The following is a 15,649-nucleotide window of genomic DNA, read 5'->3' as shown; positions in this document are numbered from 1 at the left end:
CTGGCCAGATGTGGTGAATGCTGTCATTTCCTCAGCAAGAAGTACTAACTTGCATATAGTAGGTAAATACTTCCCCAGTAATTCTACCTGCTTCTGCTATCTGAGGAGTCTAGGTGGACAAAATTCATTGGCTACCAAGAAAGACCTGACTCTATACTAAAGGTTCTCAAATGTCAGAGTCACTACTTGGCTTGTGCAGTAAACTTCTTCACAGCTAATGTATGAATAACAAAACAAAATTCTATTGTCATTTCTAGGGTAAATGGCATGATCTGGCTGAATTAGGATATTGCACTTTCAGCATGAAGCACACATATCAGCCTTGCTAACAATTGTAGTATATCAGTGTTCATCATTGTCCTCTTAGTGCTATCAAGACAGGAAAAAGAAAAAAATAACAGAAAATGTGATTATTTCTTTGCAAACACAGGTTTTTTATGGAGTCCCACTGATGTGTCTGACTTTACAATCTGGAAAGACTTGCTTTTCAATGTCAGCATCCTGCACAAAAAATTTGCATATCTATTTCTGTAGTGGCTATCTCTGATTGAGGATTTCTTTTTCTGCTATTATAATCAATGTCCTAAATATTTAAGTCCCATGTCTAGCTCTGTGCATGTCTTCTCCTTTACTTAGCTTAATTTCTGGATGAATCAGTCAACACTGAGACCTCTATCACCTTCTTCGGGAGTCTTCTAGCTGTGGGAACAAATAAAGCCCCAAGCTGCTCCACCTCTGCAGTTCCTACTCTAAAATACTAATCCACAGGGGTAGGTTTTCTGCTATTATTATCCGTTCCAAAATTGGGCTACTCTACTTGGATGCTGTAAAGGCAACTGAGCAGCCTTTGGGCCTGGGTTTAATTGAAGAAAGACCCTTTAAACTTATTTTCCAGTACAATAAAAATCTTGGAACCAGCAGGCTAAGCAGCAATCTTAGCTTTTTGTAAGCCATGTTCCTGGGCCATAGTTCTGAGACTTTTAAAAAACTGAATAAAAAAAGTATCTCATGGAATACAGCTGTGAGTCAATTTGTACTTTACTTGAGCTTCCTTTGGGCAGGACAGATGGATAAGCACCCTAAATCCCATATGCTCATTTTAAAGCCACAGTTCCAACTAGGAGACTCATAGCCCCTCAGATGGCAACATGGTGAATGGACTGTGTAGCTAAGTTGTCCACGATTTTTGAAGTGCTGTTTCCTCCAGACTTGATACTGACTTTGTTTCTGCACAGCAAATTGAGGCTTTTAAAGTTTTGTAAAAGGAGAGAATATATGAAAAAAATTCTTACTAGTAAAAGTATGTATCTTATGGAAGACATTTTTCTGGTTCCCAAGGTCAAACCAGGTAAGAAAGTTATAGTTTGATGATCCCTGAATTGAGGGAGGTAATTTTTCCTTTCCTTTTTATACCAAGGGACTTTACTTGCCCCTTATTCCCACAATCATTTGAGGATGTCTGCTGTTCCACAGCTAGCAAAGCAGGACATAAATAAATATATGGGTGTGAAGACATAGTCTTTAATTAAAATTGTAATGTAATATATACATTGTAATATAATAATAAAAAAATTGCAATGTAATATATATTACATATATATATGGGGGAAGAGCTCTTTTCCATAGGCTGTTTTTTGTGAAGTAGTTCCTGACCTTCACTGAAGTTTTTAATATATGTCTCTAATTATACAGCACTACCTGTCCCTTATTTAAATCTTGTATTGCCTTTCTACTGCTTCTGTTCATTAAAAAGACTGTGGTGCTATTTTGAACCTTTATTTCAATACCACTCATGTTTTATTGTCCCTGATGTGTGGAAGTTGAAAGCAGTCAGCAAATTGCTGAGGGAACCAGCCCACTACGTAACCTCATATTAGGAACCATTTTTCCTTAATTGCTACTGTCCAGAGTTTTTTCTTCCCTGGCAGTAAAAGCATTTCTGTACTGGCCTTCTTCCAAATCCTGCCTTTCTGTAACTTGGTTAGTGGTGAAATAGAACACAGGGTCTGCCTTCATTAATGACTCCTGGGATGTGGAACTTCAGGGCAAGGGAGTGAAGAAGAAACCATGTTTGAAAAGCATGATAGTTTTAATGTTTATGATTATTACTTTCTTTGCTTGAGTTTCTACCATGTCTTCAAGGTTTACTTATATCTGTGAGTGACCATCTTAAAAGCTGTTGTCTCAGCTTAATGCATAAAATCTGCAATCATTAAAGCTACCAACTGTCTGAATAGAATGAAAATAACAGTAGAATGGATATGAGCAAAAGGAAGAAGGAGAAAACCAAACATGGCATGCCTTTTGCAGCCCCCAGGTTCCTGCAGCTGTAGGCTCAGTAGCTCACTGAACTCTAACCCTGAATGTAATATCAGTTAGGATCTAAGGCTAAGGTCACCAGCATCTTGTGTGGTCCAGATGGGAAAGCTGTGGAGGGAGCAACGTTGGTGCAGTGCCTCAAACCCCCTGGCATTCCTTTTGCAGCCACAATCCACTTTGATCTGTTGATTGTGGCTCTCTGAATCCTAAAGCTAGCACATACCCTAGAGGCAGCTTGAGGAGAGATGTCTTGTATGCTATATGACTAAATGAGAAAGGTGTAGAGGGAGGAATGTTTGTACAGTGGGTGCTAACTCTGAAACAGAGAGCATGTGAAACTGCAGGCCACACAGCTTTCTCAGTCTGGCCTGAGAAAGTGGCCTGGGAATTCATAAGGAGGAATTAAAACAATCCTCAGAGACAGAAAACAGCCTTGCAGGTGCTGTTTGTCTGTTCCTTGTTTTCTTGCAGGAGAAGGTCGAGGGGTGGTGTACCCCACTGACCAATGATGGTGATGTGTTAGTTTACTAGCCAATAAGAGTTTCTTTTCTGTACTTTTCATGTATCGGTCTATAAAAAATATCTGAAGCAATAAACTAAGAGAAATTCTCCTGATTAACTCTTGAGAGAGTCTGTGTCGTTCATCTCGCCATTCCTAATAGAGCGACAGTACAGTGCCTTGATCCCCTTGGTATGCCTTTTGCAACCCAATCTCCCTGCAGCTGTAGGTTTGAGGTTGTTTAAACCCTAACCTTGACCTGAAAGGCAGCCTGGGACTGAGGCTGAGGAGCCCAGCACCGTGTGTGTCCTGGATGAGAAATATGTTGAAGGACACTTGCACTGTCTAGCAACTGGACTACCTTATGACAAAAGTGCAGGCTCAAAGATTTATAAAGCAATGTCTTTGGTGGGTTTTTTCTCTGGTAGGTACCATTAAAGCACCTGGGCAGGGCCCTTCCCTGCTGGTACAAGAGTGGCTCAGCTCTCCTGGCAAGATTTACTTTGAAGAAGCAAGAGAAGTTCTAATCCCGCACAATTTAAAGACTTCAGACCTGCCTTTGCAAATTCCACTACATGACAGGTTATCTCTGAGAGATAGCTTGATGATCAGCCTTATCTTCATAAAAGATGGTCATTCTGAAGTCTTGTATAACATGTATGTATATATATACGTACATACAGATAGATAGATACATACATACATACAACATAAAATTAATTCCATAAATTGAAACAAATTATTTAACAAAGTACTAAATCCACTTTAAAAATAGATGTCAAAAATGTCCCTGATGTATGATTAAGTCCCTGACTTACATTCACAAGTTGCCTTAATGGTAATTAAAATTATTGGTTAAAAACCAAAGTCACAAAACCCCAACTTCTATTTCAGTTTATGTAACATCAGCTGGAGTATATTTTTTGCAAACTCAAATACTATTTAAATGGGTTTCTCACAAAAGAGATACACTGTTCCAAATTTCTTGAATTATTAAAGTAATTTTCACAGGGAATAAGTGATTGATGCATGAATAACCTATGAAACTACAAAGTGTTATGTGATAATAATGGAATACTTCACAAACAACTAGTGGTCACCACGGCACCATAAACCAGGCAGGATAATGAGTCCTAAATAGAGAAGAGCCTTCATCATATTTTGAATAGCAGTGCATTTAAACTAAATCTAAAAAAGGGATGGTCAGTATACACCTGCCAATTTGTATTATTAAATATGAGAAATGTGACTGTTTGTTCACATTAAACAATTTATATAAATTTTCAAATTCTCTGTGCAGAAGGGTCCAATGAGCTCAATTAATACACAGAAAATGTAATTCTTTGAAAATGGAAAAATTAAAGTTTTAGTGGAGAGTTGCTCTGGAAATTCCATGTCAAGAGAAAAAAAATTAAAACTCCAACCTAATTCCCAGTGCTACATATGAACGTAAATACACAGAATTGATGGTCTAGCAAGAAGAATTTTCAAATGTGATATACTCTTCTGATATCTGCAGAAAGCCCCAAAATATCCTTTCCACATTTCTCCAAGAGCCTGAAAACTGTATCTGAAGATGGTTTGACAGATCATGATGATGGCATCTACACACTCCCAGGGTGAGAACTGTCACTACAGCATTTTTGGGATAAAAATTGTTTGGAAACTAAACACACAAATATTCATGGCATTAGAAGCTTCTGAGCTTGCTTCAGCTTTTGTGATGATGAAACACAGAGAGTAAGATATGGAAGTTTCTCTCTGGTATCTGCAGTTCAAATCTGCCATTCAGGGTTGTCCATTACCACAAGCTGCAGATATATCTATTCCTTAATTGTGGGCTGTTGTATTGCTTACACTTGAAGTATATAAGATTGAGAAATTATGTAAGTATATAAGTAAGAAATTATTCAGATGCTTCTGTAAGATTTTAGCTCACTGTGATAGTCCACCTTTTACATAATATATAGCAATTGATATAGGTAGTTGACATGTGTTAAGAAAGGTCCTTTAATAATGTTCACCATGTCTGCACAGCTCTGGAGATACATCAGTAAAAAAACCAGCATAACTTATCTTATTGCTTTAGCTCAAGACTACTACTGGCTTTGAGCTGAGAACAATTTCTTTCCTAAAAGTTATTTTCTCATGCAGTGGTTGGCCTATGAAACCAAGTGTCATTGTTAGCACGGCCTCTTTTGAGTGTGTCAGTGTCTCAGTTTAGAGACAAATTTTAGGAGAAAACACCCTGAAATGAGTGTTTCCTCTAAAGAGAAAGGCTTCAGTAATCCCATTTGCCCTTGAGAGAAATGAATACCAGTGGATGAAAGTGAAAAAAAACCCAAACAGTTCATTAACCAAAAAAAACCAAACCAAAAAGGATGCCCACGAGGCACAGGAAAACGACTGAATAAATATTAGATATTGAAATTTCTAAAACCTTAACCCCCATCCCCCACCAGAATGTATGGCTGGGAGGCAGAGTGTTTTTTGTGTTGGTTCAGCTTCTCAGAGGTCTCAGGTTTGGGGCAGCCTCCCTGCTACCTCCCTGGATGGGCCAGAAAAAAACCAAAACAAACAACAACACAACCCAAGCTGAAATAATTCAACAAAAAACAAACCAAAAAGCCATAGAAATTATTCCTGGTACAGCCACCAGGCAGGGAAGATAAAAACCTCTTACTATCTTGCTTCAAGACAGCAAAAACCTAATCCAATAAAAGGAATAATATACCATCCTAGTCCATGCTGCAGCCCAAGCATGCTGGAAAGAGAGAGTTTGAACCAAATCAAACAGGGGCCCAAGGCTCCCTGCTCCACCCCTTAAAGTTACAGGGTTTGTCTTAAATCTAAAGCAGCTGTTTCTGGGCATAAAACAGACAATTAGGGAATAAAGTATCATCATAAAATCATCCCAAGGTACTCAGTAACTAGTGAGAATCTTCCTGCAGTACATACAATTGCCAGTGTCCAAGAGGCCACCTTTAGTTTGCAAGCTATCTTTCTCTACCTACCTCTCACTAGGTTTAATTTTTTTTGAAGTGTTTTGCATTTAGTTAATCAAAATCTAAATCTACTTTTACAATCTTTCAACCCCAGTCCTTAGCTACACTTTGCATAACTAGGTAAGAGCTGTTCATTTCATTAATAAGGGTCAATTTTAAGGTCTGTTAGGGCAGTGAAGATGTACATAACATCGTCAGGACTAACAACCTATGGACAAAAAGGGAAGTAAAAACTTTGAGAAATATGAGAGAGAAAAATTACCTTTTACTTTCTGATGTCTGAAAAGAGTCTGCTAGTTGCTAGTATTTGTGCAGGTGTGCAGTGCAATCCAGAATTCCTATGAAGTAAGGATCAAGTCTGCATGTCTTTCTTAAGTCTGACTCAAGATCTCACAACTTACTTGAATGGAAGTGCATTAGGTTCTTCTGCCAAATGACAAGACAAAGAGCCTACTGAAATGCTCTTATGGGGAATATCTTTGGTATAGCTAAGTCCTAACCTTCCCTGTAGTGCTGCTGAGCAATGGGCCTGTTGCATGGGAAAAGGGACCGATGTGGGCTGTGCTAGCTACTGCAACATCCCAGCTACACAGGGGAGGTATAACCAAGAAGTGAGAAAGCTGGAGGGAGGTAAGACAACCCTGAGCACTGGAACAGAGTGAGGAGAAAAGACTGAGTGAAAGTAAAGCTTGCAGGTCCCCTTCAGGATGATCCTCTCCAAAAGATGTATCTGCAGAAGAGCTCGGTTAGACATGTGTCACTGAATTTTAACAGTTCCAGTCACTGGAGACTGCATATACAGCTATCTTGAAAATTAAGAAATGTCTATTTAAAGGAAAACTTCATGTATTTTACATATGACATAATATCTGTTATAGTTCTTGGCATTATAAGTACAAGAGAAAAGAAAAAAAGTCTTGAACAGGTGTCAGACTTCTACTTGCTGTATATTCCTACATGTTTTGTCATGTAAACTTTTTTATGTATTTCAGGAGCTTAAATGCATCATATAATATTATATATATCAATTCACATTCCAAAATTCAGTGAAATATTTCCAGCAGCCAGAAAATTACGTGTTTTTTTTGTCTTTTTGTACAAAAAATTAAAAATTTCATATGTCAAATTCCAGTAGAAGATGTACTGGGGAAAAATATGTATGGGTCTAATTTCCCAGTTCTTTTTTTTCTGTCCTTTTTGGAATTCAGCATGCCTCAATATCTAAAGCGTAGCTGAAACATGTGAACTTAAGGGGTACCAAATTTTCCCTGAGACTGACAACAGTATTTTTCATTACCTAATTAAATTACAGGCATTGTTTCAAACTCTGCAAAACAACAATGCCAAAGAGGAAGCGTGTTTGAATTCTGCATTTTGTGCCAACAGTGCTACATAATGAGATAAACATTGGCAATTGTGTTTAGTTCAATAACACTTTTAATTATAGTTGAGATCTCCTTTAAAGTGTATGGATTTTACTGACGCAAAGTAAACAGCTGAAAGCCAAATGAAGGCAATCTCATAGATTTCTACTGTCTAATTAAAGTACAGAAACATTGCTTAACTAATTCATGCATTTAGAAGTACAGAAAAAAATAAAAAAAAATACCACCCTGCTTGGACATTTGATACACATTTTAATTATTGCAAGATCTCAGGTAATAAAGTTTGTACTACATCAAATCAAAAGATTTCTAGCATGGGAATTTATCTTCTCTTTCTTGTTAAGGAGGGCAAGCAGGTAATGAACAGTCTACAGTATTTGTATACATAAAGACATATATTCAAAGAAGTCCCATTACATCTCCTAAGGCCTTGGTTCAGCAATATACTAATTCCCATTACCAAACTTTAATCATGTCAGCAGGTCTTATGAAACTTTAAAAAATCCGCCTGCACACTCTTTTTTTTAGTTGAATTAAGGTCTAACTTCTGGTAATTAAGCTGCTAAAGACAGGCAGAATTCTCATCTTCTTATCCTGGCTGTGAAATTTCATATGGTTCTTTGCTATGGTGAAGAGATTCTGAAACATTCCCCATGCAGAATTATCATGCCTGGCACCATACACAAGTTATGTACCAAACATTCCTTTAAAATGACAAATTGCTAATAAAAATATGAGCCTTTTACATGAAGGGGAAAAGTAATATCCAAGGTATTAATTAGCACTATGAATATTTACAAAAGGCATTTCAAATTCAACCTAAAAAGTAGTTTTTGTTATCAGGTAAGAAGACATTTAATCTGAATTGTCTCACCAGTAACCAGTAATTATGTGTCAGCAACAAAGAATATCAACTATTCAGAGTGAATTAAACCTCCTCTGGCTCTTCCTAAACGAGTGAATTAAACAGTGTCCAATTCCTGTCTATAAAAAAGACAATTGCTCAGAAATGGTTACAGCAATCTCTCTCTCTAGTTCAATGCATCTAAATGCTTTAAAAGAATTCCCAGCATATGACAAAGAATATTTCCATTAGCAGTTTAGCTAATGCTGTATATATTTGCATGTCTGTTCTGGCTCAGTTCCCCAGCACTAAGCTAGCAGTCTTATCCACATACTATCCCTTCATTCCTCTTCAGCCTATGGCTTGTATCAACCAATTCCATAATAAGGAAAAGAACAGTATTGAGGGCTGCAGCAGCCTCTAGACTTGACAATAGGGTGAGTTATAACATACTTATAGCAAAAAAGAACCAGGCACTCCTCATAACCTGCAAAAGATTTGACTGAGACCTAGGGAGATTTGGGGATCATAAATTCAGCCTAAGTAAAAAGACAGCACACCTAGAGCTTATTAAATGGAAAAAAAATATATATACAAAGCCAAAGCATTATAAAAAGGCTTCTGCCCTACTGCTGATTCTGTCTAAACATCTGTACAAGTCAGTTTTCACCATCTCCCAATCTTCAAGGCTATAACTGAGCTATTAACTTTGAGGGTTTTGGTCAGTGCTCTGTGAGCTTTTCATAGCCTCTGCATGATGTTACTTGTGCCTTGAGGGCAGTGGCTTTCAGTCTTTTTGGAAGTCTTCTGTGCAGTGAATTGCTCTATCGTGTCTTTGCCTTATCCAGGATGCCTTTGATGGATGCAGCCTGAATCTGTCTGCTTGAATCAATATTTGTCCTAGCTCTGTCGAAATTTCATCACTGTATTCTTTTCAGTGGAGCTTCAGTGTTGTTGATTGGAAACTCTTGCTGTTGGTAATGATGCCATGTAGCTGCTGGAGTTAAAAATGTGATATTTTTCTTTCTTACTGCTTAGAACATAATTGTGTGTAGATGTCTGTTCTGTTTCAAATATATGGTAAGGGATAGGTAAGAATATCACAAGAACAAACTGCATTATGGCTTCTATTACACCATAAACATACAAACTACAGAATAATGTATTTAATATTGCTGGTTCTAATGTCAAATACTGACAGCAATTTTTAAGAATAATCTTAGGATTGTTTGAAGAGGGAATTATAAAGACAGGCTGGTTTTACACTGGATTCACAGGGGAGTTCCTTAATCAGCAGTGTCACACTGCAAAATGTAAAACAACTTAGGGGATAGAAAATGAATGAGTAGTGAGCATTGAATTAAGCTCAGTGAAACTGAAGATCTGTTAGAAGAAACTGAGATTCCCTGTGAAACAGGAGTCATTGGGCAAACTTTTGAGGAGCTAATCCAAACACAGGACTGGTTTTGTAAGTGTTTGGGGTATCACAACAAACAGGGAAAGGTCTATATATCTCCATAAAAAGAAATAGCTGAAAGATAAACTAGAGTGACCAGATGCCTCTGACTGTTCAGGAATCCCAAAGTAACCAGAAAAGTACATCTAGATCGATTTTGGTGTCAGCAGATCTTACAATAATCCATGACTGCTTCACAAGTTGCTCTTATACCTTTCTGGGTACTCCAATTAGTCTTTTGTCAGAAGAGTAAAGTCAAGGTTGCAGCCAAAATTCATCAGTCAAACATTTTTTTATATTGTAATTCTGAAAACACCATCAAAATAAGTTATACATGATTAGCTGTGATCAGTGATTAATAATCCTAAAGTGATTGATAATCCTGTATGTGGTTATTGTACTCAGTAAAACAAGATTACAGAACAAGACACAGGCCAAATAACCTAAGATGAGAAACTATAATTCTGCACCTTTTCATGGGTAAAAAATCTGTACATTTTTTTTCCTAATTTTTGTGGGTTTGGTATTTTTGTGTATGTGTTGGGGGCGGGGGGGAGTTTGCTTGGGTTTTATTGTTTTTTTGTGAGTTTTTTGGTTTGCTTTGGGGGGGATGTGGGTTTTATTTAGGGTTTTGGGTTTTTGGTTGTTTTTTTCGTTTAATTGAAGGGGTTGTTCAAATTAGTATATTATATTAGTATATGATATATATTAATGATATATATTATATTAATATAATATATATTAGTATATAACAAGTATATAGTAGTTCAAACTAGAAAAAAAAAAAACTAGAAAAAATACAGTGAAAACTACTGCAATTTGAAAATAAATATTTCAAGAGCTCCATATTTGCTTTAGCTGTATTCAGGAACATAATTTGTGTTTCATTTATGCCATATGGAAGGTTTGTTGTCAAAATCAGTTGTCAGAATTGCATATCTTCATCTGCAAGAAAGAAAAATGTGATATTTGGACTCTCACTTTATCTCACTGTAAGTGAAAAAAACTCAAAACCCCAAAACAAACCTGAATATAAGCTTACAGCAGGGATTTTAAAAAATAAAATAAAAAAAATAAAAAAAATTGCAATAATCTGCCCTACTTAAAAAGAGAAGCTGGACATTTTCATTACTTCTGCAATCCAGACTGGTACACTGCATTACTTTCTCTTCAAGGACAACTTTTCTTTTGAAGTTTCCTGTGCCATGTTCAGAAAAGTGCAATGAAAAATTTAGGAAAAAACTAATCTAAATAATAATATAAAACAATAGTGTGAATGTTGAAACTCAAGTGCAAGAATGAAGTACCAAAGGTGCCAATCTGAAGGAAAACATAGAAAAAGTTCTCCCTACGCTCGCTAAATATTTTTGGTGTATGATTCCAGTGTTGTATTATGGAAATAAAGGAATGTTCAGATCTTCAAGCCTGAATATGAGGAAGGAAATGAATATTATTCAAGCCTGAATATTATTAGAAGGAAAACCCCCTGTTTTTCAAATGAGATAAAAAGCAGTATGACTATTTCAGAAAAACCTCTGAGATCCATCCTAGATCTCAGTGGCATAACAATCAGAAGAATTATGCGTATAATGCGTATAGAGAACCTCTTAGGGATCTTTTGTGTTCACCATGGATTTTAGGTTTTACCCTCCTCTTTAACAGAGGGAAAAATATAATTTTAAATTCTAGTATTAAACAGGAAACCTTGAAATAATGTGAAAGCTATTCAGCTGCAGGAGGGAGAATCCTGGAGGAATCCTGCCGTGCTGAGATAATTAGAACATTAATCAACTCCCTGGATAGAGCAAAGCTGACATTCATAAGCGCCTAGTGCTGGTTCTCAATTTTTTTGCTTCTAATGCTAATAAAGCTGTATCATGGTCATGCTCACACCTCCTCCACCCACTTGGCTGCCACCTACAGCACCAGCATGCCCACAGTACAAAGACTGATGGGCAGCAGAGGTTAAGCAATTGCGAGCCCTTGGAAAGATACGCTGAGGTTTGGAGCTTGAAGGATGGCCGAGAGCACAGCTCAGCTCAGGCAGACTCTGCCAGTGCTCGTGATTGATTGCTGTTTGCTGCTCTGCTAGCACTCCATGCCTAACCTTGCAGCTTCATCTGGAACTTGTTTGATTCAAATCCCTCTGCTGTCCCCAGATGCCCCATACTGTTTCAGGTCTTGGTCTTGGCAGAGGACAAACGATCTAGTTCCAGACAGCAGTGAAGCAGGTGTCCTGCTCCCACTGTGATTGCTTTCTAATGAGGACATGCTGTGCTCAACCCACAGGTGGCTCCTTTCAGGAAGAGTAATTAAGGACCATCTCTCTCCACCTTTTCGTATTAGTCACAAAAGATTATTTATCTTAGGAGCCGCACTCGCTCACAGACTTTTATTCTTTTTGCAGGCAGTGCTGGTTTCACCCTGTGTGTTATCTTGTGAGTGTTAAAAGCTGCAGTCCTAAAATTCAAGAAGTTTTGTGTTATGAGCATATTCTCATTCACAGCATGATGGTTAAAGATATATATGTTTTTAGTGTCTGCTTAGAGTTGCAGGCTAATGTGCCAGGCAATGGCAGTTAGAGGAAAGAAAGAGAAACCTGAACAGTGGGATTTATCACTGGAGAGAAGAAAGCACAGCTGGTGATCTCAGCCTGGAAATTTCTGGGAGAAGAGGTGCAATGTACTGCTTTTCTCACCAAAAATGTCAATACACTTACTGACAGAATCATGGGTGACTAAAGAAAAAGACCATGTGTCACTGACCTCACTTCCAAGTGTGAAAAAACCAGAAAGATCCTGACCATGTTACAATCCTGTAGAACAGTGCCCTGTGAGGCAAGGAGGGTGGTCAATTTGCAGCATGCTGAAACAAAGACCCTTGTGTAGGGCAGGTGTGCTGTGAAAAATGGAAGGAAGAAAATAAAACAAAAGAGAAAAGCCAGTTTCTGAATACTCATATAGAAATGTGAAGACATCTGAATGTCTCTTGAGACATCCAAGTGGTGAAAGTAGTAATGAGAAAGGTAGACAAGGGGGCAGTTGCACTCTCTCCAAGAAAAATCTAAAGGCCAGATTGTTTCCCAAACCCTTTGGCACTACAATCCACACTCAATACAGTATGTCAAGTATCTACAGCTTACTCTACTGTTTCAATATAATCACTAGAGTTAGTAACAGATCAGTTCTTCTACAGCAAGAGATTGAAAACCCACTATTATGCACTGTCTACTCTGATGGAAATTAGGTACTCACAGCAGCCAAAGGTAGCTAGCAGTTTCCTGGGTAGAATAAAAGTGTGCAGCCAGTATGTAATGTTTTTCTCATTCTCCACTACTGGGAAAAAAGATCTACTGCAGACTTAGGGAACTGAACTGCTGCTGACTGTTGACGTCTAACAGTTGGAAATCCCCTTTGAGCTCTTTTATAGCCTACAGTTTGAGAAACATTGATCTATAGGACCTAACTAGAGGCTGCCATAGAGCAGCTAATGACAGGGGAAGAGGGAGCATTTAAGTGCACTTCATTAACTCAGCTGAAGGCTCAACTGCAATGAATAATCACATACACCTAAGCTGAATAGCAGCACCTATTGCAAACTCTAGTCAAAATAGGATTTTGAAAGACAATGTTTCTAATGATGGATGAAAGTTTGGAATAATACAGAGAGACATGGTGACTATTAAACAGTTGTGGAGTTTTGCATTTTCCATGCATTAGACTTAGAAACTGTATCAGTACCCTCTCAGCTCTTATTTGACTAATGCTCCGCTATTTCCCACCTGTCAGATCACATCAGAAGGAATGCAAACAATCAAATTAAACCAAAAATTCTTCTACATATCTTTCCCTCCCCAGAATACTGGAAACCTCATCACATCATCATCAGAGTGACGCAGAAACTTCATTACTATCTACATAAGAAATTGTGATTCCTTCTGTATTGATTATTGAGATCTGCTCCCCCAAAACTGCTGGGAAATTTTGTCATTGCTAATAGGTCTTTCAATTTTAAAAACTCTGTCAACCTTAAAATATGTAGTTTAACTTATTTCCATAACTGTATCCCTTTTTTTTGAGAAAATGGGCTTAGTGATATGAGCTCTATCAGTCACTAAAGTACAATATGCAGCAGAGCACATGATGAGAATGTGTGAAACTTATCTACAATCATTCTCTAAGGCATTAATGATCTTTTAAATAGGCTTGCCAAGGAGTTGTCTGATAATGCTCATTGGTTTCATATGTACTTTTACTTGCACCTTAGACTAGGGATTTTGAGTATGTCTTGTAACTCTGTGTTTAGATTCTAGCTAATTTTAGGATTAATTTACTTTAAATAGGTCATTGCTTCTTAAGTTTTAAGATACACACTGTTTTAAGTTGGTAAATTCTAAGACCAAGCTCCAATTAGATCAGTGTTTGCAGCAGGTGCATGTAAATAAATCTCTTTTTTTGGAAACTCTGCATTTGCCTTTTCTCAAAAAAAACCTCATAAACATCTCTTAAACAGATAACACACATACTTTATTCTGAATATTTCCAAAATGAAAAACCTTTAGTGTACAGCCCCTGCCTGTGCTTTTTCATATTTCCTTAAAAAGAAGTGAAAAACTTGGAAGCGTGACTGAAGGACAGTTTCAACCATATGTGTCATTGCACATCCTGCAGATTCTCTCTTTATTTACTATACCTTAAAACTGTATTGCTATCTTTTAAAGTACTTACTGGCTTTCCAAAGCCTTTTAACAATGGCAGTTAGGGTGACAGACAAATAGAAACCAATGACAGTTTTGTGGGGACAAGTTAATGGTGTGAGATTTTAATAAGAAGTATGAGTTTAACAGAAAAAGCATTTAATAGGTTGCCTTAAACATGACAGAGACTGTTTATGTTAATCAAGTAACAATGGCCATTAATTTTTTGAGGTATGAATTTGTCAGTATTTTCAGTGCAATGACAACAATGATATCACACACAATGTGGAACATTTAAACAGACATGCATGTATAAGCTCTCCAATGATAATTTCTTTTGATACCCTGATGCTCCACTAATCCCTGGAGTGATATGTGTGATGTGCGATGTTAGACAACACATTAAAGTTTCCCCAATGCAGTTATGGGGAAAGTGATTATCACATATTTCAGATTACTTTGGAAGTCAAGTTACTATTTTTAAGGTCTGCTCTCTTTCAGAACTTTTATGCCTCTGCTAAAGCTAGGGGTTTGTGGCATCTAGCAATACATACTGGACATTTAACTGTCTGCTCCATAGGTATTGAAAAGTTGCATTTTCCTCCATCATAGTGGTTGTCTCAGTGGCACTCTTAGTTTTGGCAGTTATTCTGGGTGTGCCTCCATCAATATATAAATCCAACCACACCTGAAGACATGCAATGTAAGAAGTCAGAATTTTTACTGTTGGAACTTTCTCTGAGTGGTTATTTGTAGACTTATTTTTTGGTTACCTGGAAGTTTTTCTACCACTTGAGTAAACACACTAAATTAGTAACACATTTACCAATGGTCTTTGCTGAATTTATTAACAAAAGTTGAACTCTCCCTGGTTTGATACACATTCAGTGGATGGCTGAGCAGGCACCTCTGCAGAAAATAACATAATACCACCCGCACAACAATCTGAGATAGCTGCATGCTACTCAGTAACTTCCAGCCTAGAAAGACTAACTACCAGCATCCTTCTCTGCTGCCAGATGAGGAGCACAGCAGGATGGTTGGAACTTGCATGTGTGAAGAGTGGATAATGTGAGACACTCTTGCTGTGAGCCTCGGCACAGTGAAGCCCATCCCACAGCTCTGCAAGAATGATGAGAGCCTTAGCACCACAGTCTAAAGGGTTTAGTTGTTAGTGTTTTACAGCACTATTACAATAGAAGGTCCTGTTTTAGGTGATCAAGATGACAGCAAAAGAAAGATAAAGGCAGCAGAAACTGTTGCTAATAATCACATTTTATACATGTGTATAGCAAAATATAATCTGTGTTTTAGTAATTTACTCTGGTGATAAATATGCCTGTTTACTGATTTGCACAGTAAAAAAAAAAAAAGTCCATTGAACAATCTGTTGGGTATGTGCTCTTCTTTTTTGTTGGGTAGTATGAAGCTTGTCAGAAATTTCT

At 37.4% G+C, this 15,649-nt stretch overlaps 1 long non-coding RNA gene across 1 annotated transcript; it reads right to left on the bottom strand.

The window, feature by feature from the left end:
* Positions 1–10,341: 10,341 nt before the first annotated feature.
* Positions 10,342–12,978, bottom strand: LOC148185110 (uncharacterized). The gene is made up of 3 exons (XR_015774491.1): positions 12,763–12,978; positions 12,274–12,406; positions 10,342–10,453 (listed from the first exon to the last, which is right to left on the bottom strand). It is a non-coding gene; the product is annotated as an uncharacterized LOC148185110 (long non-coding RNA).
* Positions 12,979–15,649: the final 2,671 nt, after the last annotated feature.

The sequence above is a fragment of the Pseudopodoces humilis genome, chromosome 1 (assembly GCF_049639895.1).
Source record: "Pseudopodoces humilis isolate 2021_Gansu_Grassland_sample_001 chromosome 1, ASM4963989v1, whole genome shotgun sequence".
NCBI classification, from domain to species: Eukaryota; Metazoa; Chordata; class Aves; order Passeriformes; family Paridae; genus Pseudopodoces; species Pseudopodoces humilis.
This window is presented reverse-complemented; position numbering and strand designations above follow the sequence as displayed.